The 8,889-nt window shown below is 38.8% G+C and overlaps 1 protein-coding gene across 1 annotated transcript in view; it reads left to right on the top strand.

Moving 5' to 3' along the window:
- Positions 1-2,411: 2,411 nt before the first annotated feature.
- The window catches only part of LOC139733914 (rho GTPase-activating protein 21-like), a 115,626-nt gene continuing 109,148 nt past the window's right edge, over positions 2,412-8,889 (top strand). The window contains exon 1 of the mRNA XM_071644727.1: positions 2,412-2,744. The gene's annotated coding sequence lies outside the window, so the exon portion shown is untranslated. The remainder of the gene's footprint in view (positions 2,745-8,889) is intronic.

The following is an 8,889-nucleotide window of genomic DNA, read 5'->3' as shown; positions in this document are numbered from 1 at the left end:
CTGAGTCTCCTCTAAAGGCTCGTATTCAAAATCGTTTCCTCGCTCCTATAATTTTTTTTTCTGCACTTTCATATATTCTCAGCAGGTTCATCCTAATCAATCATGGAGGTACAAACAAACATTGTACCTCCATGTCCTAATTAAACACAAGCCAACACAACACAATACAAACCTACTGAAAATAAAACAGCGGATCCTATACAATGTTTGAATGAGATGATGAAGTGATTTATACAATTTGATAATAGAAAAGCTGAGGGAGCGCGCACTTTAATTGCTTTTCTTACACATTTTTTATTTTGAGAGTGGGATTTCATACGGTTTCAACATCTGAATCATGCATTGCATGTCGAACTTACTGTTTGCAAGCGAGCGATAGCTTTGGTTGGGAGGAATGATTCAGATTTTTACTTTTTGCGAGATAATTAGAAACCACTTATGAATATTAAAGAGCATACCATTCAAAGAGGAGTACTTTGATGAAAATCGGTTTTAAATGGCTGAGATATCAAGAATCAAGGTAAAACAAAGTGGTCCTAATTATAGGTGAGTCCCAGCTTTTATTAGGATCTCTTTGTTTCTGGATATCTCCGCCATTTTCAAACCAATTCTTATCAAATAAACTTAATTTCTCTGATTTTGTATGCTCTTTCATATTATAAGTGGTTTGTATCTATCTCACAAAAAGTTAAACTTTGAATCTCCATCTCAACCCAAACTTTACCATGCTTTTAAGAAAATTATTTAGGGGGTCTATACGAATCACTAGATACGAGTAAACAAATTTGTTTAGAGGTGTCATGATGGCATACATGATGTAAGTGTCCTCAAAGAAAAAAAAAAGCAACATTTTAACAGTGTAAGCCAACTTTGGGTACGTCTAGGCCCAGGACTTGACTGCATACAGCCTAAACCTACATCCATTAAACATCCATTTCTATATCTTGGAAACTTTATGTCATGAGGACGCTTACAAGAAACTGGCTCTTCCTCCCAGTAAGATAAAGGGTGGTGGCGAGGGTATACATCATTCAATTCAATTCAATTCAATTTAATTCATTTTAATCGTCCAATAAAAAACATTACAGGAAATTCAGTGGGGGGCTTTTTACATATAAATGGCGAAGCATAACAAATACAATATATACATAGAGAGAGAACAACACGGAATAGTACTTGATAGATAGATAAATAAATAACCGAACATGTATGCAAAGTTAAACTGAAAAGAACAAATGTATAAAAACGTGGCATGAAAACCGACGGCATGATGTTAAAAACTCCAGAAACCTTCCCTGTTGCTACGTTCCCACAGTCTCAACCCCCCCCCCCATGTCAACCCGCGATAAACTGAAAGAACTCAAACCAACTCGCCCTAAAATACAACACAACAAACAAATAAACACAAACGAAAACAATATCAGTGATTATAATCATATCATATAAATTTCTTTCTAAATCCCACCAATATTGCACATAATCACTTTACAAATTCTGAGATATAATAATGATAACGAATACAATCATTGTAGTTGTACGTCAACTTGCCAGAAAAAAGAAATATAAAGGGAGGATTAGCGGTAGAGAGAAGAAACAAAGAAAAAGAATAAGAAAGGAAAGGGAAGCAGAGGTATATAACAGCTCACAAATAACATATATCAAAATCATTAGCAATAACATCATAAATCCAAAAACTGTAAAATCCCAAGATGAGGTGATGATGATAATGACCAGTCAATGTCAATGACTATTAAAAAAAACAATGATTATGATGGTAAAGCTGATAATGAAGGTGGCGATAATGTTGTCGTGCACTATGGAGATGATGATGATGATGATGATGAAGGTGACAATATGATGGTGATGAAGGTGATGATAATGATAATGGTGATAAAAACATGGGATCTTCAGAACAGTTTTACAATACCCCCCCCCCTCCCATCCCATCCCAACAACTTTCCAGTCCATGCAAAATAAATCACCACACATTTACCCCTGTCAAATTCATCCGTTTGATAGCCCAGGACTCCACCAAAAGACCTCATCACAGAAACAATTCCGACACATCCCTGCTGACCCGTAACCTTCCTCAAGTATACTCAATCACATATTGCACGTGGAAACAGTTAAACACAAAATTATCAAAAAGCGGACCGCCTCAGATGGCCCTTGTTGGAAATGAAACCAACCACTGTGATATTATTGCGATAGAGCATTGCGATTACATAACTGGTTACAGTACAATGTACTAGATCTACAGGAGTTAATATTCAATTGTGTACTACTAGTACATGAGGATGCTAGTAAATGTCTTCTAATCCCACATTCCCTTCATCTGAACGTTGATGGCAGCAAACATATATCCTATACTGATACGATCTCCTTTGATTTTCCCCATCCAGTAACCACAATGGGCGGCTACTGTGTTTATTATCAATTATTAATGTCGGTTACAGTATCTTTCTTTTTCTGCTGAGTTCGGAAGTACTGTTCATTGATTTCGAAATTTCCGAGGTGTACTGTACGACTGTGGAGCTGAAGGCAGCGATATCACATCCTTAACTTACTGGAAGCTTTGAGCTTGACGTCTATGTTACACACAGAGTCAGAGAGCACCACTGTGAGCACAGTGCAGGCCCATCCGTGACATCCATGATGCACTACGTTAGATGTAACACGGTGTAGCGTAGCCAGGCCAGGGTCCGTAGAAGATGAAGACGAGACGGGTGTGGACAAGATAAATGGTAAGAACCAGATAAGGGCAAGGCGACATCGCAGGCGTGAGATTCACATTCATTCAGAGAAAGGACATGACAGTGGTGGTTTGTGGGACATTCCCTTGGATATGGAGCATGTGTGCATGGCCATTGTGGAAAACTGTGTACATGTATGTGTGGTAATGTTAGACCTAACCGGCGTTAGGGCTTTACTTACCTGGCCTGAGACTGAGTGTTGAGCTGACCTGGGCTGGGCCCCATTTCACAAAAAGTTGATATGATTGATAGCAACTCTTGCTGGAATGGCAGTTGTCATGGTAACAATAAGAATCCAGCTTTCTGATTGGTCGTTTGTATTGGAAGTTGCCATTCCAGCAAGAATTGCTATCCTACAATGTATTAACAATAACATCTCATCTGGTATTAAGTTGTAAGAAATGGGGCCTTGCCCTTGGTTGGTGTGGTACTGGTAGTTTTATGCTTACAACGTAGTTGCAGACAAACCATTGGATTATCTACTCATGGGTGTATGCAAGGGGGGGGTCGGGAGGGTCATACGACCCCCCCAAATTTTCAAAAGGTCCACTTTTTGTAAAAGACATTTTTGTTTTTCGAGGGCTTTTTACCCTATAGATCTATACAACAGGAAAAAAAGTGACCAGGTGGTGTTCCAGCAAATTGGCAGAAACCTCATAAATTTCGTAACTTAGTTTTAATATGCCATACCTTATTTCTACTGAGCCGCACTGCCATGCCGAAAAAGTCACTTTTGTATGCACCAAATGGCCCCATATTAAGATATAAAATTCAAAAACTCCCTACCGTGGGAGGGGGGATACCCCCCTCCCACACCCTCCCCCGCTCGGTCGCTCCGCTCCCTTGCAAAGGTAAAGGTCCAAAAATTTGGATTACGACCCCCCGAGAAAAAATCCTGGATACACCCCTGCTACTCGGTAGCTTGATCAAAAGATTGGTCTGTAGCTGTATCTGGTCGTCTGGGATATGTTCTGCGGAGACTGCGTCTGGCTTCACGGATACCCTCCTATACAGACCGAAGGCCACTAGGCTAACCTAAGTAAAAGTAGGCCTACTGGCTCCTGATGCTCCTGTGGGGCTGCTCTGCCTGCTGTTGCGCATGGACCAAACATTACCATGCACAGCTTTTCTTAGTACAATTGTACATTAAACAAGTTTGACATGACATAACGTATTATGCAGCAATATTTGGGGTAACTTTTCCACATTATGCAATTTAAATACAGTAGATCTAACGAGTTTAGATCACAGAAATTTGTATCCACATAGAGTGATATCGCAACATTGCTGTTTGCTAGCTGTAAGTCGCCATTAATATGTACGTAGGCCTATGTAAGCCATGCTCTAATTGGCCGAAGGGACTGTTCCTTTTGCACGTACATCGCATGTGATTAGCTGAGCCTAAGGGATTCATATGTTGCAGAGAGCTGTGACTATCGTATCGATGGGCTGGTAGTTGTGTGTTTTACATGAAATTTCTACCAAAATGGTGGATAATTCATTAATCTGGTGAGTGCAATGCATTCTTGAAATGTTGATTTTGCACAAGTCTAAATTTGCTGATCTACAGTGTAGGGCTGTGAATTAGATGCAATCGAGAAGGATAAGGCACCTCACCCAATGCTCTGTAGAGACAGTGGTTAGGAGCTTCACTACAACGATGTGTGGGACTCGATTCTGTTTGTCTACAGAGGAGAGCGATAATGTCCCAAAAAATAGAATACTCCTCTGGACAGACAGATTTTTCTGTCTACTTGGTAGCATGTTTAGTGTGTGCAATGCAATGCCAATATGAGAATAATTGTGACCTGCTATACAAAAGGATCCGAAAGTCGGCAAAGGTCGATTTTCTGGGCACAAATGATGTGACATTATTCCCTTACTCTTCCACTTTAATGTCATATATTAACACAGCTCATGAAAGTACTCGGTTGCGGAGATATCAATGATTTTATTAGAGCATGTCGAGTTGTTTAAGAAATCAGCGTTTCGAGAAAACCGCCGTCAAAGTTTTCCTTCCAACGCAATAGTGATCAAGGCAATTTTCACCTCTTGACAATAGTTCCGGTATGCTCCTAGCAACCTCCTTGATGTTCTTTGAAGCTTAGCGCCAGCGGTCTACGCACAACCAATCAGTAACCAGGATGCCACGCACTGACCAATGAGATCACTTCCCTGTTGCTAGGGATGGAGTCTATCTGCTGCGCTAAATCCAAATTTTCGGACACATTTCCGTTCCATTGAATGTCAGAAAATTAGGGCTTAGAAAAATGCTGATTTCTTACCTTTCTGTTGATCATTTAGCTTCGAAATTTTGGCAGATGATAGATGATACATTAGACTGCTTAAAGCCTCTGGCACCTTGGAAACTTAAAAACATTATAATTGTCCTTCATGCTTTTCACACTACGCTTTTGTGGCTTTGCCGATTATATATTTTCTTTGTAATTACTGATGATTATTAAGAAACAAGAGAACAAAAAATTGTTTACACGGTTGACATATTTTAGAGATGAAAGCAGTAATTCATTTAAAACGTCTTTGTACATGTAAGTATGAAAGAAAAGCCTGTACGAGTATAGTACAGCCTAGCCCACACATATTGTATTCACATCTACTTCTGTCCTATGCTGTGTATAATATTATAAGCGACTGCAATGCAAGGTTGTCGTGTATTTTTGTATTGTTTTGTTGTATTCCCCCTCCCCAAGCAAAAAGTTACAATAGAGGGACCTGGAGGTCTTCAAGCAATGCCTTTCAAGGAGGCACATGGACACCTCCTTCATCCAGTGCTGGTTGTGATTACCACAGACTTTTTTTTGGAGTGATTCTCTGTGTTTTATTTTCAGAGAGTGTACTGGGTAAAGTCTAAAGACAGGGTATTAGTGTTATTTTAGAACATATGACCTCAGTGAATGAGCTGTAGTCCAAGTCATGACCCAGATTCTTTATATTGAAAATTTGTGTACAAATTTGACTTATAATACAAGGATCTTATTTTCAGCATAATCAAATTTAGCATACTAGTAGTGCCTACAATAATGTGCAAAAAAAATATAAAGATTATAAAGTGAAGCATGTTGTTAAACACCCAAAGACCCTGACATGGAATCCCTGGATAGCTTGCCAGAGAATAAGTAAGTCATTCCTAAATGTATCTTTAAAAAATGAATAACAAAATTAGAAATAAAAAAATCAATAGATAAAGATAGATAAAAAATAAAGACAATTATGCAAATGGATACAAAGAGATAATGGATGAAATATCAACTCAAAACTCTAAAGAGGTGAGGAAAAGTACTGTAAACATGTACAAATGTAGTTCAAAATATAACAGGAACAACATACATCTAGATGGTGCAAAACAGCATAAAGTAGATGGTTACAAGATGAAGAAGCAGACATAAATTCAGGGTCCTATAAAGTATCAGAACTGAAAGAACGATTAGGAAATCATGATTACAGGCATATAAGTTGTACTATGTTTGAGATATTGAAAAATTATGTTGTAAAAGATAGTGAAGTACAACTGTATATATAGATTCATTCTGTTTATTACATGTGATGAAAGAAATTAAAAGGTTGAGAAAGAAATTGTAAATGTAACTACTAGGCCAGTATATATTAATGGAGCTTCAGAAAAGAAAAGAACAATATTCAATCTGTAGACTCTTTTCTTTGTTTATTTAGAAAAAAAATATGAATGCGATACACTTACGTGTAGTTTGATTTTTATACTTGGAGGAAGAATTTTCCAGAGATATCTATAAAGATTTACTATGTGCATGTACTGTGTGATGGGAAAGAATCTTCATGTAAACAGAAGTTTAAGGTGAGGAGGGGAGAGTGATGAGAGCTGCCGTTCCCTCCCTGGTCTCCCTCCCTGGTCGGGCCAGAGAGGGAATGGTAGTGTTGAAGTCAGGGAAGGGAGATATAGTGAAGGGGGATTTCTCAAGGCTGACTGAGATCTTGGGAAGGCTTTGTCCTCAGAAGAAGAGGAAATCTTGGTGGATCCCACAGGAGGAAGCCTGCATTATCGTTAACAAGTGTGTTCACCAGGCACAGACTCAAATATTTTCTTTGTCAGGGATTCAATATCTTTAGGTCTGGGTCATGTCTTGAGAAAAAAAAAACCAAAACAGATCTACACGTGTAGATCTATTGTATGACAAGAAAAGTGAACAGAACATCAGCCTGTGATATGTTGAGAGCTTTCCTTTAAGACTAACCGGAAATGTGGAAGTGTTATGTTTCATGGTACATCAAGACATTGCAAGATTTGGTATTATAGACAAATAATTGGCTTTGAAAGGTATACATGTACGTACCTTTCCCCTGCAGTTGTTTCCTGCAAAGATGTTATAATACCTAATATCCCTGTCATCTGTGCTTTATTTTATCAGCATGTGATTCTAATTTTCTCCTTTTTCCAGAGAGTAATTAGTGGAATATTGTTGCAATAATTAATTCCTTTAAAAAAGATCTATTTCTGTGCTTGACTCTGAGAAATAGTTTCATGATGTACACTTACACTTTGTAGCATTCTTGTGTCTTGTGAAAAATCACTTTGCATTTCCAAATGTACTGAACCATGCTAGTCCATGCCAGAAGAATGCATGGGGAGGTGAGGTACATACACTGTACTACAATCCTATGTAATAATTTGAAAGGTGTTGTACTGCACTGCACCAGGCATTTTAAGGGTGCCACAGTGGACCATCTGACATGGTTCAGGGTGTACTGTATCATGCCACTAAAGCTGCTTGAATCCAAACTGGGCCACAAACTTACCATATCATGATTTAAATGATATAATATGGACTGCAGTTTGAATTTTATGTACAAGAGTGATACACAATCATTTTTTACATTTTGTCTTTGCTCTATTTGAGACTGATCTTGCCCAATGTGAGCATGTTTAAAGATCTGGTAGGGTGGGGAAACATGGGTGACCCGATTAATTCGGTCTTTATTCACTGCCCACCAGGGTACATTGTACATCCCAATACTTCTAATAGCGCCCGTCAGCCACGTGTCAGCGAATAAACATGTACAGGTACATCAAAATGTAAGGTCATTGGTAACGGTTAGACTCTAGTCGAGATTCTTAGGCTATGTGTGTACACACACACGGATCAGTATTAAGTGTTCACCATAATGGTAAACGTTCACCATAATGGTAAACTGTTCACCATAATGGTAAACGACTTACCCAGTGTCACTTTCAAGAGCAAGGTCATAATGTACGCTGACGATACTGTTTTAATATACAGTGCTAAGCATGTCGATGAACTTGAATTTCATCTAAATAAGGATTTAGATCTTGTTAACAACTGGGTACAAGAAAATGGCCTCACACTTAACCCTAGTAAGACACAATTTATGATTTTCGGAACGCCTCAAAAACTAGCTGCTATCCCAAATCCTGTCAACATAAAGCTGGAGAGCCACACACTCTCCCAAGTAAAGTCTTACAAATATCTTGGGGTACACTTAGACCCGGCTCTTAACTGGAAGGAACACGTATATCATACAAGTAAGAAAATAAGTTCCAGATTAAGTCTGATGAGTCGTCTGAAAAAATCCCTACCTCTGAATTCACTAAAACTTCTTGCAAACTCTTTAGTTCTCCCATTGTTTGACTACTGCAGCATCGCCTGGTCAAAATGTCCCTCTACTACGAAAGATATTATTGTGAGACAACACAAACGAATGGCCAGAATAGTCTTAGGGGTAGACACACGTACATCTACTGACTACGTACTAAGTCAACTAAACTGGACCACGATAGAGGATAGGTGGAAGCTTCAAAGGTGCAAACTGGTTTATAGGGCACTAAATGGGGACGCTCCAGAGTACCTGTCACTCTTGTTTCAGAAAGTTTGTAATACACACAACTACCAGACTAGATCAGCAGTCTCTGACGGGCTGATAGTAACTAGAGCTCGAACGAATGCTGGGAAACAGTCTTTTTCATACACCGGCGCACTCGAATGGAACAGTTTACCAATAAACTTAAGGCATGCTCCATCTAAACATTCGTTCTCAGCCCAATTTTGGAGGGCACTCCACTGTGCCCAAGTATAGTTCTGTTGTCATTTCTTTTTTTTTTTCTGCTTGTTTTTCTTTTCTTTCT

Source organism: Diadema antillarum, unplaced genomic scaffold (assembly GCF_040938485.1).
Source record: "Diadema antillarum isolate AM-2024a unplaced genomic scaffold, OU_Dant_1.0 seq00000503_RagTag, whole genome shotgun sequence".
Taxonomy (NCBI): Eukaryota; Metazoa; Echinodermata; class Echinoidea; order Diadematoida; family Diadematidae; genus Diadema; species Diadema antillarum.
This window is presented reverse-complemented; position numbering and strand designations above follow the sequence as displayed.